The sequence below is a fragment of the Perna viridis genome, chromosome 8, assembly GCF_037379345.1.
Source record: "Perna viridis isolate PV_CMFRI_1.1 ecotype Kerala chromosome 8, ASM3737934v1, whole genome shotgun sequence".
Classification (NCBI taxonomy): domain Eukaryota; kingdom Metazoa; phylum Mollusca; class Bivalvia; order Mytilida; family Mytilidae; genus Perna; species Perna viridis.
In genome coordinates, this window is record NC_142452.1 from 32,516,157 (window position 1) to 32,535,367 (window position 19,211).

Below are 19,211 nucleotides of genomic sequence, written 5' to 3' on the forward strand. Positions count from 1 at the left end.
TATGTTCTATTTTTAGTAACGGCGGCCATATTTTTCGACGAATCAAAAATGCCCACGACAGTTCTATGCAGGATACCCCAAGGAACATTCATACCAAGTTTGGTTCCAATTGGTAGAATAGTGTCAGAGGAGAAGAGTTTTGAAAAAATCGTTAACGACGACGGACGACGGACGCCAAATGGTGGCAAAGGGTAAAACGAGAACAAGAAGATATTGAATCACTGTGATATTGGGAAATAAAGTTTTAAGTGTGTTAGTGCTACATCAGTTTTCAAAGATCCCTATGTAGCAAAACATAGTCAACCATACATGACAAATATAGTCTCGTACCAGCAGACAAAACCCAAAAAACATTGTTTTTGTCTGCAAAACAAATTACATCCAATGTTTATTGTCAGAGGTAGATGTGAAAAAAAATAAGTGTAAAAAAAACAATACTGCTACCACACTCTACAAATAAGAGATAATCGAAAACCATAGTTCTGTACTATCCTCTTTTGGTCTCTCTACCAAAGACGATAATTGTGTTTACCGTCTATGTATTGGATTCCTAAACTACACAAGAATCCATACAAACAACGCTACATAGCTTGATCTGCAAAATGTACCACCAAACCGCTTTCAAAACTTTTAACTTCTATAATGACATCTGTGAAAAATGGCCACCAGTCCTGTCACGACACTTGTTATTCCCGTAGTGGTATTAATTCAATACGGGTCTTATTCGAGAGATCTTCTGGAAACCACAAATTCAGGATGTATTATCAGAATACAATACATGGAAACCTATCATGTTTAAATTCTTTATAATTCTATTTTCCATACTCAGTTAAATTCTCGCCTTAAAATCATTATACATCGTTATTACTCCAAAAAAAGACGGTACACCTAGATACAAAACAAAAAACAAAAACAAACAAAAACAAAAACAAAAATAAAACAAAAACAAAAACAAAAACAAAAACAAAAAAAAAATGATTCCAAATCATCTATTGTGATACATATTTCAGCTTTCGTGTATATAACAAAAAAATAGTATTTTTAACTAGGTCAGAAAAACATGATCGAGCACAATTTCATTACTTGATTAAAGTTATTTCAGAATTCAAATGGTGGCATTAATGATATCTCCAGCTAATTTAATACCTTTTTCTTTTGATATTGGGAATAGGTTTTGATAACTTAAGAGATAGGTCTAATCACTCTTCATGCAGAATTATAAGTTGCCTGATGCAATTTTGATAAACAAAAAAAAAAGGAAGAAGAATGACGATAATTACGCCCTAGATTAAGTCAGTGACCGAGTTAAGCGTAACTGCACCATAGTTTTATTAACATCTTTGTAGTTAAAGAATTAAAGCTTGCATAAGGGATTAATAAAGATGATTTAAAATTACTTGTTTCGGAATTTAAAAACTAATTAATTGGGTTAACTGTTTTGTATTTTGGCAAATGTTTATGTTTACGTTTCAAACAAAGATTAGATATATGTGAAATTTAAAGAAACTTTTCTTATTGAACTCTGATTGTTTATAGATGCCTCTTTATTTTGTGCTGCTCATTATGTATGAACAGTGGGTTGGTCTTACTGGCCGAATCGAACGGCAGGTACAACATCAAGCCTCTATATAATGAGCGTCGTTGGCCGTTTCGGGCGTCTGGTACACCAACTACACTAACGTATTGTTATTTTAGGTAAAGTATTATTTTTGTTATTAATTTTGTATTAAGATATCTTATTTTGAGAAAAAAAAACTTGTTAATTTAAATACTTGATTTACTTTATAGTATTATTGAATTTATATCTTATATCTATAAATTATGATATTTTTAATTTAATAATTAAATCTGAATTCTTTCAGCTAATTACTATTGAATTTCACATATATTTATGAATTTAGAAATAAAGTTTGGTACCAACTACACTAACGTATTGTTATTTTAGTTGCCTAGGATTAACAGGTACCAGTCCATATCGTGACGGCGTGAGCTTTCCCCTACACTCTCACGGAAACAAAATAAAATACTCTACCAACCGCCAAAACACGCCGTCATAATACATCTTCCAGAAACACCGAGGATGTTTCAAAATGCTTGCATTTTTTGTCGAGTGTAGTGGACGCATTTTTCAACAAACGGTCGGCATCCCAATTGGAACACATTGAGTTCCTTTACTCGCTGACCTATTCTTTCTCTCATATGAGTTGACCTTATAGATGAATAGCTGATCCAATCCAAAGGAAAGAACATCGTTTAGCCAAATCCTTTAATTGATCTCAGTTTCAGTTATATAGATGACGTATTATCGTTAAACAACGATAGTTCCGGGGATTTATACATCGCACCTACCCAAAGAACTTGAGATAAAGGATATTACAGACACTGTGAAGTCAGCCTCATACATTGACCTACACTTAAAGATCGATGATAAAGTAAAATTGACCAAACTATACGACAAACGCGGTGATTTTTCATTCCTTTCCTTTCACCTGTGGAAACATCCCTTCATCACCTGCGTATGGAATTTTCATATCACAACTCATACGTTATGACAGAGCTCGCCGTAACTACGCACACTTTTTGTACCGCGCTAGACTTCTAACAATTAGGCTTCTGGAACAGGGTTATGTTTCTAAAAGATTGAAGTCATCACTACAGAAGTTTCAGGTCGTCACCATGAACTCATTGATCGTTATGGTGTATCCATCTGCACCATGAGAACGATTTGTTCAACGTGTCATAGTTTACCCCGGACTTGACTTTTTATGACCAGCTGTGCGGGTGTTTCTAGAAAAGCAGAAGACGCTTACCCTACCGGTGCACCTGGTCCATGCTCCCAGTTTTTAGTGGAGTCCGAGTTGCTCATTTACTTTTGTTACTTTGTATGTATGATTTTAGTTACTTTATGTTCTTTGTTGTGTATGTCTGGTCTTTGTCCCTGGATTACATTCTTTTGATTACTGCTATAACCTTGGTTCCCTTGATATTACTCTTTCTAAAAAATCATTAGTTAAGGAGACCTAGGGTAAGGGACATAGCTCTTAAAATTAGTCATATGTTTGTAGGATATCAATTTCAAGCTTTCATTTGAAACAGAATGAAATAAATACAAGTTCCTTTGATGCTTAAAACCTGGTAACCATTCTATAGAACTTTGTTTACTTAGACAAAGGCATACTGTCACCAAACCTTAACCCCCTAACCCATGAACTATAGTTCTTCAATTATATATACATGTATATATTGTCGCTACGATAGTCCTTATCAGAATGAGTATCTTCAAATCAATTTTTCATGACACCTCGTTGGCAATATGCGACAATGTAACTAACAGTGTTCTTTCTAATTCTTAACATTAGGTCGCCCGACATCTCAATTTAAAACTTCGATAGCGGGTAGGGTAAACGGAAATAAAATGTTACAACTAATTGTTGCGCGATGTTCATCCTACGACCGCATTTATTATAAAGATAAAATATTTGTTTTCCCTATGTTACCGTCTGAAAAGAAGTATTTGTCTCCTGCAATATTAAGTGTTTGCTTTGACCCGATCAATATGTTTAGTATATAAATATATCATCTTCAATTATAACCGAAACGCGTCTATGCCGAATCCAAGAATTGGGTCGCTGCAACAATCATAATTTTTTGCTGATACAATCTACGGATACATCGATTGGAACGTAATAGAAGTGTCACTGTGTGTTTATACTTCCACAGAGAATGAAACCAACGATTATTTGTATTATTTTTTGCGTTGGACTTGGCTGCCTTATCACTGGAGCACCATCAAAATCACTCTTATCAAGGTATCAACTTTTTTTTTATAGTATATGTCTTGTATAGTGTTTTACATGTAGTAACTGAATCAGGATATAGCATATTTTATGTCAGTGTTTATTTTCTAATGTAAATTATGTGCAACATTTGAACTAATGACTCAAAAAGGATTTGAAATAGAAAATTCAGAACCCAACTATGATAATTATCCTCGGCTTTGCCTCGGGTATTAATACATACATGTAATTTGGTGTAATAATTAAATTTAATGTTTCCTTCATATCAATTCAACAGATGTACCCTGATGATTGAAATTTTCATAACAGAACATAAAACTAAGTGTTTGGAAGATTGAGTACATGACAACCACCGTCAGTGTTGATATATAAAAACATAATTCGCATACGAAATAGACAAAGTAAAGGGTATGTCTGCGTTCATATTTGGATAAAAATAAGATGTGCAAGTTTGAAGACAATAATATCGTTAAGCCAATTAATATCTTATACAATATCCTGAATACAAAAACATATTCTATATCCCATGAACAACTGATTGATTTCAAATTTGGCTTTATACAGACAAAACATACATTGTAAGTGATTTTGATTTCTGCACGCGAGTAATTTCATGTTTTCCTTTTGTCTTAATTGACCGATCCAGGTTTTTCGAGATCGGTTAGTACCCCAAAAGATGATTAAGTGAGTTCCAAATTAATATTTCAAAGAATTGGATCATGTAGATTGCTATAATTTAGCGATGATTTATCAAAATGAGAAAATCTAGTTTGAGGTATCATTTGGTATTTATTTGAACTAATTTTAAGAACCTACAGTACAGCTCGCAGCATAGTCTGCTGAATACCTGTTGCATACATCCAATAGGTCTCAGTATCGTATTAATTTTCCCATAGACTTCTATAGTGAAGTGCATATTTTTAGGATTTTTTAAAAAATATGTAAATTGATTCAATAAAACTTTCACTTATGTAGCATTTCTAAGGACATGTGAAAAAATAATTTCCCGCAAAGAAAATAGGGTGAGTCCACGAAGATCGGACAGAAAAGTAGTCTTGAACTATAAATAGCCATTTTCCTTACTTTCACTTTCGTTTTGCACTCACCAAACCAACCTTTTCAGTGGAACATTTTTATGATATTATGTTAGATTTTCTTTTAAAAAAGTTCTTCATCTTCCAGTGTGATGTTTGCTCTATTTTTTAAGTCATTGTTCATGTCTTTTGACAAAACATTAGTTTGTAGAGAGGCAAAAAGAAAATGCACTATATTTTTATGGCATCCATGTTTTGACGTACACCCGCTCAGGGATATGCAATACGATACTGGTACCAATACCTGGCATGAACTGTTAAACATCAACACGTAGCATCTTTTTTCGTGGATATGCATTTAGTTGTTATTTTACAGTTTGCATATTAAAACATTTCTTCAAATAATATAAACGAAAAATATTTTGTTAATCATTATGTCACATATCAGATTAAAAAATAATCAAGCCATGGCCACTTTTTCTAACAGATATCACCGAGGGTAAAATTTTTATTTTACTCTATTTTAATCGAAATCAAATAAAAATTACTTATGTAATTAGCAACTGGAATTTGTTGAACATTTTTCGGTGTTGTTATATTTTATAAATAGAAAATAGAAAATGTTTTATAAATTTGTTTTTATAACCATTTTTTACAGTATTTTTTTACTGGCCAGGGACATTGTGAGAAATTTAAATTGCGTTCAGGGGAGATATCCGTTTGCGTCCTTTTGCCTCATAACTTATTTGCGTTAGTGTATATATCATTTGTACAACCAAATTTTACTAGAACGTAAAGTAATTTGCACTAATCATTAATAATAATCGTATCAATTGCGCCACTTATAATATGATATTAGAAGACTTCTATTATTAAAAAAAAAACAAAAAAACTTTTAACCAGTGTGAGAACAGTCAGTATATAAACGAGTGGAGTGAGTCATTTTCTATCTTTTATAAATATTCATATCGTTTTTGTGTTTTTTAAGGTCAATGAAAATAAAAAAGTAAAATCAAAAAAAGAAATGAAATAAATAAATAAATTAATAAATAAAAAAAAAAAAAAAAAAAAATGAATTGTTCTAGTAAAGGGTTGACACTTTTGAATTCGTTATAACAATCACGTTTTATCACATCTTATTTCACTGCATGCATAACACAATAGAAATACATGTTTCAGACATTCATGGTACATGCTATCATGCATAACAAATGAACAGGTAGACTGATGCAAATGAGTTCTGAATTCTGGCGCAGTTTAATAAATTTAAGAAAAAAGTTTATGGCGCAAATGATACATGTCGCGTTATTGCGACTTAAATAGCCAGTCCGTGGTAAATCAGTTCCCGTGGCTCATTTTATTTTTCATTTTTATTCTATATAATGATTGAGCCACCTGTATGCGATAATTAGCAGGTAAAACCACCAGTAGGCCCATGTACTTGTTCAGTTTATTAGACATTTTCTATTGTATACTGGATGAAATCAAGATGATTCTTTGGGATGGAGTTCCTGTTAATTAAGAGCCAATAAGCAATAAATACCTGGATGCCAGGTACGAGGTGTGCCTATCAGACTATACTGCGAACTGTACTGTATTACCATTGTTCAGTCAATGAATAAAATGGACTACAATGCAAAGAATACATGTAGTAGCTAATTTGTGAATACAAAAAATATTTGGCGCTGTTTACGCTACTAGTTGTTTTAAACAGCTTATTGCTTGCTTTGCATTTGATTTGCTTATAAGTGTTTGTAAATGTCTTAACTTGTCTTTGTCATATTTTATTTATGTCTCGTTTTATGTATTGTCTTACATGTATGCATGCACTCACTGTTTTATTATTCACTTTATGTCGGTTATAAAAGCTCTTTAAGAGCTTATGTTGTTTTGTTACATAACTTGCCGACTTTAAATAAAGCTTATTTGATTTGATTTGATTTCTTTGAAAGCGTAATCAAGGGAACTAAGATTCTAGCGGAAATCAAAAGAATGTAATCCACTGACAAAGACTAGACATGGAAAACAGAAGAATACAACAAAGAACATAAAGTAACTAAAATAATGCGTACAAGGAAACAACAGTAAATGAGCAACTCAGACTCCACTCAAAAATGGGAGGATGGACCAGGTGCACCGGTAGGATAAGCGTCCTCTGCTTTTCTAGAAACACCCGCCGAATTGTTCATAAAAAAGCAAGTCCGGGGTAGACTAAAGAGGAACAAAAACTATGACACAATGAACAAATAAGTTTTCACTGTAACGATCCACGAGTTCGTGATGACGACCATAAAATTTCAATGACATCAATTTTGTCCTTGTTCTGAAGCTTAATTGTAAGAAGTCGATCTCTAAGTGTAGGTCACAATATGAAGATGACTTCACAGTTTCTGTTGTATCCTTTATCTCAACTTCTTTAGGGTAGATGTGATGTATTTAATCCCCAAAACTATGATTGTTTTGACGATAACACGTCACCTTTTTAGCGGGAACTGAGACTTTAGGATCTAGCTAAACGATGTTCTTTCTTTCTGATCAGATCAGCTATAAAGTCAGCCTCATAAAAGTGAATGAATAGGTCAGCATATGCCGACCTTTCATTAAATTCATCGATACTTCTTATTTTTATATGATTATTTATTTATTTTATGATATGAACCGGAATTTAACTGTGATATTAGTGACGTCATACAGGGTAATAACAATATTATCGAACTAATAAACTCTAGTCAGTAGGTGTTGTCAAAAAGGAAAGACCGTATAACGGATGGTAATATCAATGTAAAAAGTGGAAGTTGGAAACGCTGCAATGGTCCTGAATTGACACAAGCATTTCCGATTGAAATGTGGGTTAGACCGGGTTATTTATAGCTTGCTGAAGATCCAACTTTCATAACGGTTAATTATTTCTGGTATACTACAATAAAAAATCCGATGGTCTGAATGGGTAAAATCAGTACCCAAAACAGTACAGAAGACGAATTAGTAAAGAGATAATGAACTATAAAATTTAAATAGAAGTGTAAGTGTTAAATACTAACTTTAATATAAGTCTTGAACTATGTAACGCGTTAAACAATACAAAAACAAAACAAAAACAAAAAACAAACAAACAAACAAACAAACAAACAAACAAAAAACAAACAAACAAACAAAAAGTAAAACCAAAAACCAAAACAAACAAAAACAAAACAAACAAACGAACACACACACAAACATTAAGCGAGAAGATTCGATAATTACAAATTGTAATAACAAACTTAGCATAAATATTCAAACTTAAAAGTTATATTTTCTAGAAACCGTCGCCAGATTTATGCGGAATTTATGTTAAATGGACATCTAACTAAGTGGCTTTTAAACGATGGACAATGCAAGCAAGTAGGCTGTGGTGTTGTTGATGTTAAAGGGAGGTAAGTTATGTATTAAATTTTAAATGTATTAATAACCCCAAACCCGGGAAATATAAAAAGTATTATGTAACCGACGATAGTTTCCATAGTTTCTATTATTTCTGGAAAAAGTTAGCACTTTAGTTAGATACGTCCTACAGCTTGAAATGGATGACTCTTAAAAGGATTTTCTTTCACCTCTGAGTATATATTAAGTTCACTCACGAAACATCCGCTACTAGCATCTCGTTCCTCGATACCTCCAGCACCTTATCGGGGGGAGAGCTCTCCACGGACCTATACTCAAAACCAACTGACACACACATCAATATCTTATGCCTAAGAGCTGTCATCCATCTCACCTGACTAAGAGTATACCATTCAGTCAAGCTCTTAGACTAAGACGCATTTGTTCAAATGACCAACCCTTAAAGAAACGTCTAGGTCAACTAAAGAACAATTTAAGAAGAAGGGGATATAGATACAAGACCATAAAGGAAGGGTTCCAAAAAATTCACAATATCCCAAGAAGTAGTCTGTTACAATACAATGCAAAGAACAAATGTAAAAGAACCCCTTGTGTTCTAACATACCACCCCTGCCTTAAAAACAGCAACAACACCATTCGTGAGCACTGGGCCTCTGTCGAGAGAAACTCAACATTATTCAAAGTCTTTCCCGAACCACCTGTTATTGCTTTCAGACAGCCAGACAGTTTGCGTAGTCTATAGTCTACTTGTGAGGGCTGATATATCTAAGCCCAACTTGACTCCAGGCGAGAGTCGCTCCTGTGGTGACAAAAGGTGTAAATGTTGCAACCAAATGCACCACTCGTCATCATTCACCAGCACAGTCACGGGGAAACGCTACAAAATATTTTGCAACGTGCACTGCAAGAGCGCTAATGTAATATATTTGCTCCACTGTCCCATCTGTGGCCTTCAATATGTTGGTGAATCTAAACAGCCTTTTCACAAGCGCTTGAACGGACACAGGAGCGACCTAACAAAAAAGCCTTTACTCCCAGTGAGTCAACACTTCAGATTACCTAACCACTGCTTCGATGATTTCAACAAAATGAAAATCTTCATCGTGGAACAAAACACGATCTGGAGCGATCTACAGAGAGTGAAGCGGGAGGGATTTTGGATAAAAGAACTCCGTGTTTTACACCAACACGGAATTAACAAAAAACATTAAGTTCTTCCTATTTTGTATAGTTTCTTATAACAGTGTTTGTAAATATTTTTATTTTTATAGTTCAGTATTCAAGATCAACACAGTTTTGTTCACAGACCATTTACTTTCATACACACTCAGTTTATTTAAGGCACTGAAGAAGGTCATTTGTTAACATCTTTATCGGTATCGTTGTACAATCCTTTAGACTTATATAATTATTTTTGTTTGTGCTGCATCGTCATGACTGGACGATCCGATACTCATTAAGTTTGCTGGTTGGCAGATTCCTTTAGACTTAATATATATATTTTTCAGTTTATTTAAGGCACTGAAGAAGGTCATTTGTTGACTGAAAATTTTGCCCATTATGTACTTTATTATAGTCTGTTAACATCTTGATCGGTATCGTTGTACAATCCTTTAGACTTGCATGCATGACATATATTTTAGTGGAATTGTACCTTAATTCTGCTCATTGAATACCCTGGAATAAACACGAAATGATTGTTGGTACGAGAAAAAAAATGCACATGCAAATGATTAACTTCTATATGATTAATGAAGTATGAAATTTTTAAAAACACCTTTCCTGAATTTAGAATTTCAGAAAAACCCACCTACTTAAAACAAGTCAAAGAGCATTTAAAAAATATAAAATATAAAAAATGAAAATAATGTACTATCTTGTTTTATGAATGTATTTTTTTATTTATGCCCCACCCAAACAGTTATGATTTAATGTCAGGATGACTTATTTTGTCATTTTTATTTAAGATTTTTTAACAAGGGGCGCTTGTTTATATGTGACAAGACGTTGATAAATTTTAATTTTGTTTATAATGTATTCTTACACATAGTTTTGGCAGCTTTGATGGCCTTATGGTTGCATACTTGCCGATAGGAGGGTATGGGTTAAATCACTGGTCAGGTCATACCATAGACTTTAGTTGGTTGTCATTACTTCTTCTCTAGCATATACATATGGGGAAAATTTGAAAACCAATGTAATGATCACCACGGTGCTGTAATATAATGGCATGGTACAGCACCATGAAAAATATGACTATGGAAATCTCAACAAATACTGAATTAACAACAGTAATGTTGTAGAGCTAAGTGACCTTAACAGAATAGTTATACCTAGGCTAGCTATATTTAAATAATGTACGTTGTACGTTTTGTATACGTATATGATTGAATATGTTAAAAAACAAAAAATGTTGATGACCGATCAAGTGAACTTTAACGAGTTCGAGTTTTATCCATCATACCCCTCGTTGTTCTGCCGTCAAAACCTCCACCACAATCCATAGTAACAATAGTTCATATATGATTCTGTAACATATCTTACCACGACAAATGTTACTCTCGTAGTGGTTTGACTGTGGATGATGAAAAAAATCTTCTGGAAACTCTCAATGTTAGATGATTATCAGAATACAATAGCATTAGAATGTATGATTTTATTCTACTATTCCGCATACTCAGTTGAAATTCCGACTGAAAAACTGTAAAAATAGTCATTAATCCAAAAAAGACGGTACACCTAGTTGCAAATACGTAGAATTTGGTATAGATACCCCATACAATGTAAAAATGGTTTCCAAATTATCTTTAAAATATACCGAAGAAGATGTTGTCAAAATGCTGGAATTTTTCATTGACAACATACTTGTCCCGTGTGGTGGACGCGTGTATCAACACATGATCGACATTCAAATAGGAATTAATTGTGCTCCGTTTCTCGCTTGCCTCTTACTTCACGAGAATCTTAGTCCCCTGGGTGATTACGCTTTAAAGCTGATCTGATCCAAATTGACGAATATCATTTAAATAGGTTTATTTATCTCATTTTCCGCTATTAGATCACGTACTGTCTTTAAACAATCCTTGTGTTGTGGATTTTATACGTACACCGCATTTGTCCCAGAGAAATTGAGATTAAGAAAACTACATGCACAATATATCGGTCTTATGTCTTGATATAGACTTAGAGATGGATGGCAGAGGGAAGTCCGTGGCCACACTTTATGATAAACGCGATTATTTTTCATTCCGTAATGTCACCATCCCTTAAGCACCGTCGTATATAGTTTTCACATCACATCTCATACGTTGTATATATATATACATACAAGAGCTTGCCGCGACTACGCAGGCTTCTGTAACAGGGTTATGTTGCTACATGCTTGAAGTCATCGCTACAGAAGTTTTATGATTGTCAAAATGAACTCGTGGATCGTTATGATGTTTCCATCTGCACCACAGAAACCGAGTTGTTCACCGCGTCATAGTTTTTTTCGTCTACCCACACGGTATATTGTATGGGTCATTCGACTGGTGTCTCTAGAAAAGCAGTGAACCCTACCAGTGCACCTAATCTTTGCTCCCTGATTTTTTTTAGTTTGGTTCATTCATTTACTCTTATTTCTTTGTACGTATTATTTTGGATATATCATATTCTTTGTTGTGTTGTCTGTTTTTCTTGTGTAGTCTTTATCACTGGAATACGTTCTGTTGATTATCGCTCGAATCTTCGTTCGCTTGAAATTCATCGTTTCAGTGGCAAGAGAAAAAGGAATAATGTTGATCTAATCAAATTATTCAATGATGAAAGACAACTCCCAATGTAAGAAGAAAAAAATAACACCATGTTGCAGAATGACCCTAAATCCATACAGAATAAGTAAGTTTTATTTCATTAATATTAAAGAAGAAACAAATCTGTGACATGGAATAACAATGCTTTTTTCATTTAAAACTATTTATTATTACAATACTATTTCAATTTGAACTATTAATTGTTCGTGTAATTAGGAAATCATAAAATAAACACATGATTTTGTGTTTTGGATCACCAAAAGTTGTATCAAACAGCAATTTTTTACAAATATTAGATAGAAGGTGTTTCATGCATGTCAAAAACCTATAAAAAACAATATAATACCGATCTGTTTACAGAAGGATTATGATTATAGTACTTAAAAAAATCAGTTAAAAATACACTATCTTCTATCATGAAGTAAATTTTTGCACATTTACATGCAGTAGAGATGGACGTAAGAAATACATGATTTCCGTAAAAAAGTACACAAAATTAAGGACACGAAATATTTTACTATTCTTTGACAGGTTGCTGATGCTCCAAATATACAATACGAAAGGTATTTCCTTTAGTTCGCACTTTGACCACGATGTCATTAGTAATTAGGATTTATTTAAATACATTGTCGATGTCACAATTATATATAAAATCAGTAATTCAGTAATACTAATACTCGACAAAACGGAAACTTCTATATATCGTGTAACAACTTCTTTTACCGTTAATTAATTGACTTTATACTAAGAAGTCGTTTTTATAGTATTATATCTAAACTCGCTCCTATGTTAGTTTTTAGAAGGGTTTATGTTTATGATGAATACATTATACTACATGAATAGCCCTCAGGACAATTTGACGTGATCTGCTAACCATTGATATGATTATTATGTATATTTGTTTTAGAAAAATATACCGTCCAGCAACAGAATAGTACCAGTACAGATAAAAAGGACATTCCGACGTAATTGATATTAATATTTGTTTTAAAGCCATTCTTAATTACTTGTTGATACATGTTTTGAAGAAACCAATATAAAAATAAACATAATTGATATCCATATTCTGCTCAAAGTACAATGCAATTAAATTGAGATTATTTCAAGATGTACCTTTTTATTTGTGTAGTTATGGGTTGACGTTACTGTCACCTCTGATGATATGGGGTAAAATGACTTCAATATAACATTAAATTAACCATGTTTTCCTTGGTTTTCAAATAATTGAGATGTTCGAAACGGTTTTATCTTCTTTTTGAAGGTTCTAGCGGAAATCAAAAGAAAATTATCCGGAGACAAAGACCATGGACATACACAACAAAAAACATTAAGAACAATAAGAATACATAAAAAGTAACAAAAACAAATGAGCAATCCGGGCAACTAAAAACTGGGAGCATGGACCAGGTGCACTGGTAGGGTAAGCGACCTCTGCTTTTCTAGAAACACCCGCCGTGTTGCTCATAAAAAGTCAAGCCCGGAATAGTCAAAAGAGGAAAGGAAAACTATAACAGATTGAACAAATGAATTTTCATTGTGACGACTCTATTTGTTACACTGATCTATCGGATTAAATTGATACATGGAGATAACGTAAGCAAAGAAGGGTCTGAAAAACTTCCAACTATGTTGAAACTGTTAAATGTTTTGGTTGTTCCCTCCGCGTGGCTCGAACTCGAACCGCTATGACATCTATGTCAACAACGCCTGCACAAAGTTCAGCGCCCTAGACCATTCGACGAGCTAGTCTATTAAATATAGCTTTCGCTGGCCGGGTCATTCCTCCCCATAGGATAAATCTGGGATGTATAGTAGGTCGGGACAGCTAATCTAGGTCTTGTTATGTAGGATAAAGGATCAAATTAACGATAGGTCACAAATATCAATATTATATAGACGTTTAAGCATGTGAGGACACAATCGGCTACACTGCTCCATCGGATCAAATTGATACAGGGATTGTCAACTTTCCTTTCATTTGTGGCAACGTCCCTTCAGCACCTGTGTAAGGAGTTTCCATATCACAACTCGTGTGTTATGCCAGAACTTGCCGTAACTATGAAGACTTTTTGAACAGCGCTAGACGTCTTTCAATTAGGCCTCTGGAACAAGGTTATGAAGCTACAAGATTGAAGTTATCACTACAGAAGTTTTATTTTCGTCATAACTAATCGTTAAATCGTAAAATTAAACTCGTGCGCACCATGAAAACCGATTTGTTCAACGTATCCCAGTTTTCCTTTCCTCTTTCGTCTACCCCTACGAGAATTTTGCATTGAATGTATTGTTTATCCGCCATCTTGTTTCTATGGATATTTTGAAATGTTCCCTATTATCTCACAATTGAAGAGCTGAAATACCATGATTTCCCGCCATATTTCTGCTCTTTACCTTTAGTAAAAGACAAAACCAGAAGTTCCGAATGAAAATGCTACAATTGGTACTTAATAAGATTCTTACCACATAAAATAATAAATTAGCAGGTAACCAGAAATATGGCGGGAAATCATGTTATTTCACCTCTTCAATTGAGTTTTTAGTGAAGTCTGAGTTGCTCATTTGCTTTTGTTACATTGTATGTATGATTTTAGTTACTTTATGTTCTTTGTTGTGTATTTCGGTTTTCCATGTCTGGTCTTTGTCCCTGGATTACATCCTCTTGATTACCACTATAACCTTGGTTCCCTTGATTACTCTTACAATCGGCGACCACACTTGATCGACGTGTATTTTTCCATAAGTAGAAATTGCATTTGTGATCCTGAACTTATAATACAGTATTTCGCTTCCCGATTTTTCATATAAAATTCTGAAAATATTGTTTTCTAATTGATATTTTATAACAGAACAAAAAAATTATTCTTTGTTATCACTTAGATATACGACTTCCACAGTTTGATTTATTTTGGGTTAGATTTGATACTTGGCTACGAAATATATATGAATTCTCATATGAAATAAGCAAGGTAGGTGTACATGCATGTATCCTTTTCTATTTTGATAATAATCAGGAGTGGAAGTTGATAATAACAGTGTTAAACCGATCACAATTTGATTAAATACACTGAATACATAATTCATTGGAATGGCCTTGCTAATCCGTCCGTCTGTCCATCATTACATCCGTTAAAAGTTTCGTCACCGAAAATCTTCGCTACCTCTGGACGGACTTGTTTCAAATTTGGTATAGACAAGGTATACATTGTAAGCAATTTTCTGTTTCGAGGAACTTTCTATTTTTTCGCAATGTTAGAAACAAATTAGCCACAAAAATCTCGGCTCCTATTAGACAAATTGATTTCAAATTTTGCGTGTGGCTTTATAATTATAAGGGACACGTTGTTAGCGATTTCGGTTGCACCTTGAGATCAACTTCCTGTACAAATAGGCGTATGCCTATTACGACAGCGCATGCAGCTTCACGTCTTCCTTTTGTTTTGATTGTCAATTTGATTGGGGATACATATCTGATACATTTTTTTTTAAAATTTTGATAAACTATATAAAAATGACCAAATTATAGCAAATTATACCTATAATGATCATGAACCGATTACTTGAGTTACATGTAGTGTACAGGTACAAAAGAAACATTGGCTTATGCTTAGTTAAGTTTAGGCATTTTATTGTCAATTATAAAATAGCAGCAATTCGATCAATCACAGGTAATAAAATATAAAAACTCCTGCTTCAATATATAACGTAAATAACATTGCTACATATTAGTATACATATCTATACCTTAAATTTCACAAAATTATTTCCCTACCGGTACACCCAATCCACCTCTAAGTTTTTAGTGAAGCCCGAGTTGCTCATTTACTTTTATTACTTTGTACGCATTATCTTGGTTATGTTCTTTATTGTGTGTGTCTGTTTTATATTTAGTCCTTGTCTCTTGATTACATTCTTTTGAATTTCGCTCGAATTTTGGAATATGTAGCCTTTTTTGGGGGTCTATCACATTTTTCAGATTTTGCATAATTCTTACAAACACTGCTACATAAGTTCCTATCCATATGGATGTATGTTGAAACACAGTGTTGACCCATTATTAAAGTTGATTTCTAGTAGTTATCTAAGCCACATTCCAATATGACTTGCTTCCAAACTCTTCAAACACAAACCATGGTAAACAGATAATTAAAGCCTGACCAACATTTCGTGCAAATCAAAGGCTGCGTCTATTCAAAAATATAAAGAAACTAGTCCTATCTTAATCGAAATAAATCACGGAAATTAAATTTTATAATTGTTTTAACACGATCTGGAAAAAAACAATTTAAAAACAATGCGACATAAATGGCCAGCCAGTGATTTATTTCTTAATTGTACAAACAATAACCGATTCCTCAAACTATATAACTTATACGAAGCCGGTCTTATATTCAGTACTATGGACACTATACTAGTTATAGCCTTTGTAAGAATCAGGCAAATTATGTTATACATGTATGTGATACACTCCAAAAAAGCTATATATTTTTTGTAATTAAATTGTTTTTTTAGGTCTATATGATGAAATGTATAATTATTCATTCCGATCTGTCTGCTCTGAGATATTCTGCAATGAAAATCCTTCAGTTTCTATTGTATTTTAGTACCATTTACAATGTTATCTCCCTTACTTTTGAATTCTACAGTACATTCTATATAATTTCTTCCTAAGAACAAGGGTTATATGAAAAGCAAAAATGTTAAATTCTATTTACTTTACTTTTAATACAAAATAGTCAGGACAAAATTCTGTAAACTTTTCAACCATGAATCACATTTTGCGCGATTCTTATTTGGAGTGCTACTTAATTATATGAGACCGACTAAGGATATCAAATGACTTATTTAACATATCTGTCAAAAATGTATTTCCATCCAATATTCTGGATGCGTAATGTGTTTTGAATGACTTCCCAAATTAAAATGAATCAGGTTGTAAAGGTGCCTAATAATTGGTGTCGTAACATAAAGGAAACACTCTGTTTTTAAATGTTAATATGGTAGAAGATTATAAAGGCTGACACTGGTAGCTCGTTCAAATGCTTTTATTAATTTGTGATACAAAAGTGAAATATGTACTTACATCATTTTTAAACATTAATTTTGGGTTTGTCAAAATAGCAAATGCACCAAATTCAAAGGGCTTGACTGCTTGGTGTGCAATGTCTTTTGTGACACTTATTTGGAGAAAGGTATTGGCTACTTTAATGGATCCTATTCTACACTATGACACCTAGATGATATGTCCTGTACTAAAATACATCGTGCATAAGTTACAACCCTAGACAAAAAGGAGAGGAATATCCTGGCCAGCAAAAGCTATATTGATATAGCCTAACTGGAGCCAAGTGGTCAAGTGTGCTAGACTTTGTACAGGCAATGTTGCCATACGTGTCTCAGCGATACAAGTTCGAATCCCGCTTAGGGAACGACGGAAATTTGCTACGTAAATCTATATATATACATTTATCAAGTCCAAGCTACATCCCAAATTTCGAATCAATGAGGGGTTGCGATGCAACATTATATGCATATAAAGTCTAAAGGAAGCTTCCAAACAGCAAACTTAATTGGGTCATGCCGATACAGCACATACACAAATGTATAACACTAGATATGAAGTAATGATATATTGAATTTTATAAACGGTTTGTCAGAAAATGCAAGGCAACACTTCGTCCTATGAATTTTTCTTTAATTGTACAGTCAATTTTAGATTAATAATCTATTTTTTATTGAAAATAAAATTGCCCAATCCGCATAGACCAATTACATAGTGTGATAAAAAATTAAGATTAATCAACGCGTTGTAAGAACGGAAAGCTGTACTCGAAAGTCTAGAGTGTAGAGGAAAAAAACTCTTGTGAATAAATACAAATCTCCTTGAATAAATGTTTTCTGTATATTGCCTGACAGTTTCGTAGTACTTGTCTGTACGGAAATCGTAACTTCTTCCTGAATAAAAATGTCTTTGTAAGAGTATACAATGTATCAAAAATATCCAATACATACTATGCTTCTTCAAATCACACTTACTTAATAAGAAGTAAAAACACCAACATTTTTGTAGTCCCAAAACAAAAAATTAAACTTTCAATAACTTATTCTTATTATTATCATTATCATTATATAATTATAATTGTAAAATCTGATAAAAATTTGATATGGAAAGGTTTTTTTTTATGTCTGTTTGTTATAATAGTAAATGACTGATTTAGCATATTCAACCACATCTATAATCATATCATCTTTCAATGATTTAAATATGAGGTTTTAAATTTGGCAAATCTATACGCAATCCCGCATTGATTCTATCAAATATGCCGAAATTGGACTCTTTTCGGAAATTTTGTGTGCAATTTTTCAGTGGCTCTGACAATTTGACCCCCAGGCACCACAGGATACGAAACTTGTCTCATATTTAAAACAGATTCTAACGTCTAGGAGTGTGATCAATCATTTCACAGCCTCTTCCCATGCACCATCCTTACCCAAATACATAATTGGCCCCTACAAATCGTGAAATCTGCAAAAAATAATGTAGGAAATCAGAATGTACAATCAACAATTTATTACCATGGAACTTCTATGAAGTTGGTACTGTGTTCAGTACTAATGGTACCGAAACAAAATAGCAAGTGTTTCTTGTCAGGATGACGTTGAATATTTGTCATTTGCAGTTTTACTGTAAAGGGAATTGTTTGTTTTTCTCCCCGATGTTATAAAACTTTGATATACGAGCTATAAGTTATTTTGCATCAAAATACGTAACTTATCAGATGATTTGTCGGTTTTACATGTTCGCTTTCATGCAGTCTTAAATCGGGCATTCCTTGCTTATAGGGTCAAAGGTTAAAATATGTATAGATTGTCGTTATGAAGACTAGTAAATTATGTTACTTAAGATTTCAAAGTGTTCACATTTTCATTTTACATCTATTTTTAAGTCGATGAGAACAAATATCAATAATTAAGAGGTTGCCAGGTCCTTGGCCTTCAGTACTTCAATGAAGGGGATTTTACACGGAAGTTAGAAATTATGATTCATATATTTGAAGTGAAAGAATAAAGAAAGCAGACCATCATTTGTGAAACACACAGTATTTGATTTCTCACTTATGTCAGAGCTTGCCGAAATTACACAGATGTTTTGTATCGCCCTAAAACTCAAACAAATAGGCTTCTGGAACAGAGTTCTGTTGCTACAA

General features: G+C 33.2%; 1 long non-coding RNA gene across 1 annotated transcript; it reads left to right on the plus strand.

Annotated features, from left to right (window-relative positions):
- Positions 1-3,608: 3,608 nt before the first annotated feature.
- LOC148610275 (uncharacterized) lies at positions 3,609-12,091 on the plus strand. The gene is made up of 3 exons (XR_015914614.1): positions 3,609-3,809; positions 8,131-8,244; positions 11,969-12,091. It is a non-coding gene; the product is annotated as an uncharacterized LOC148610275 (long non-coding RNA).
- The last annotated feature ends 7,120 nt before the right edge of the window (positions 12,092-19,211 follow it).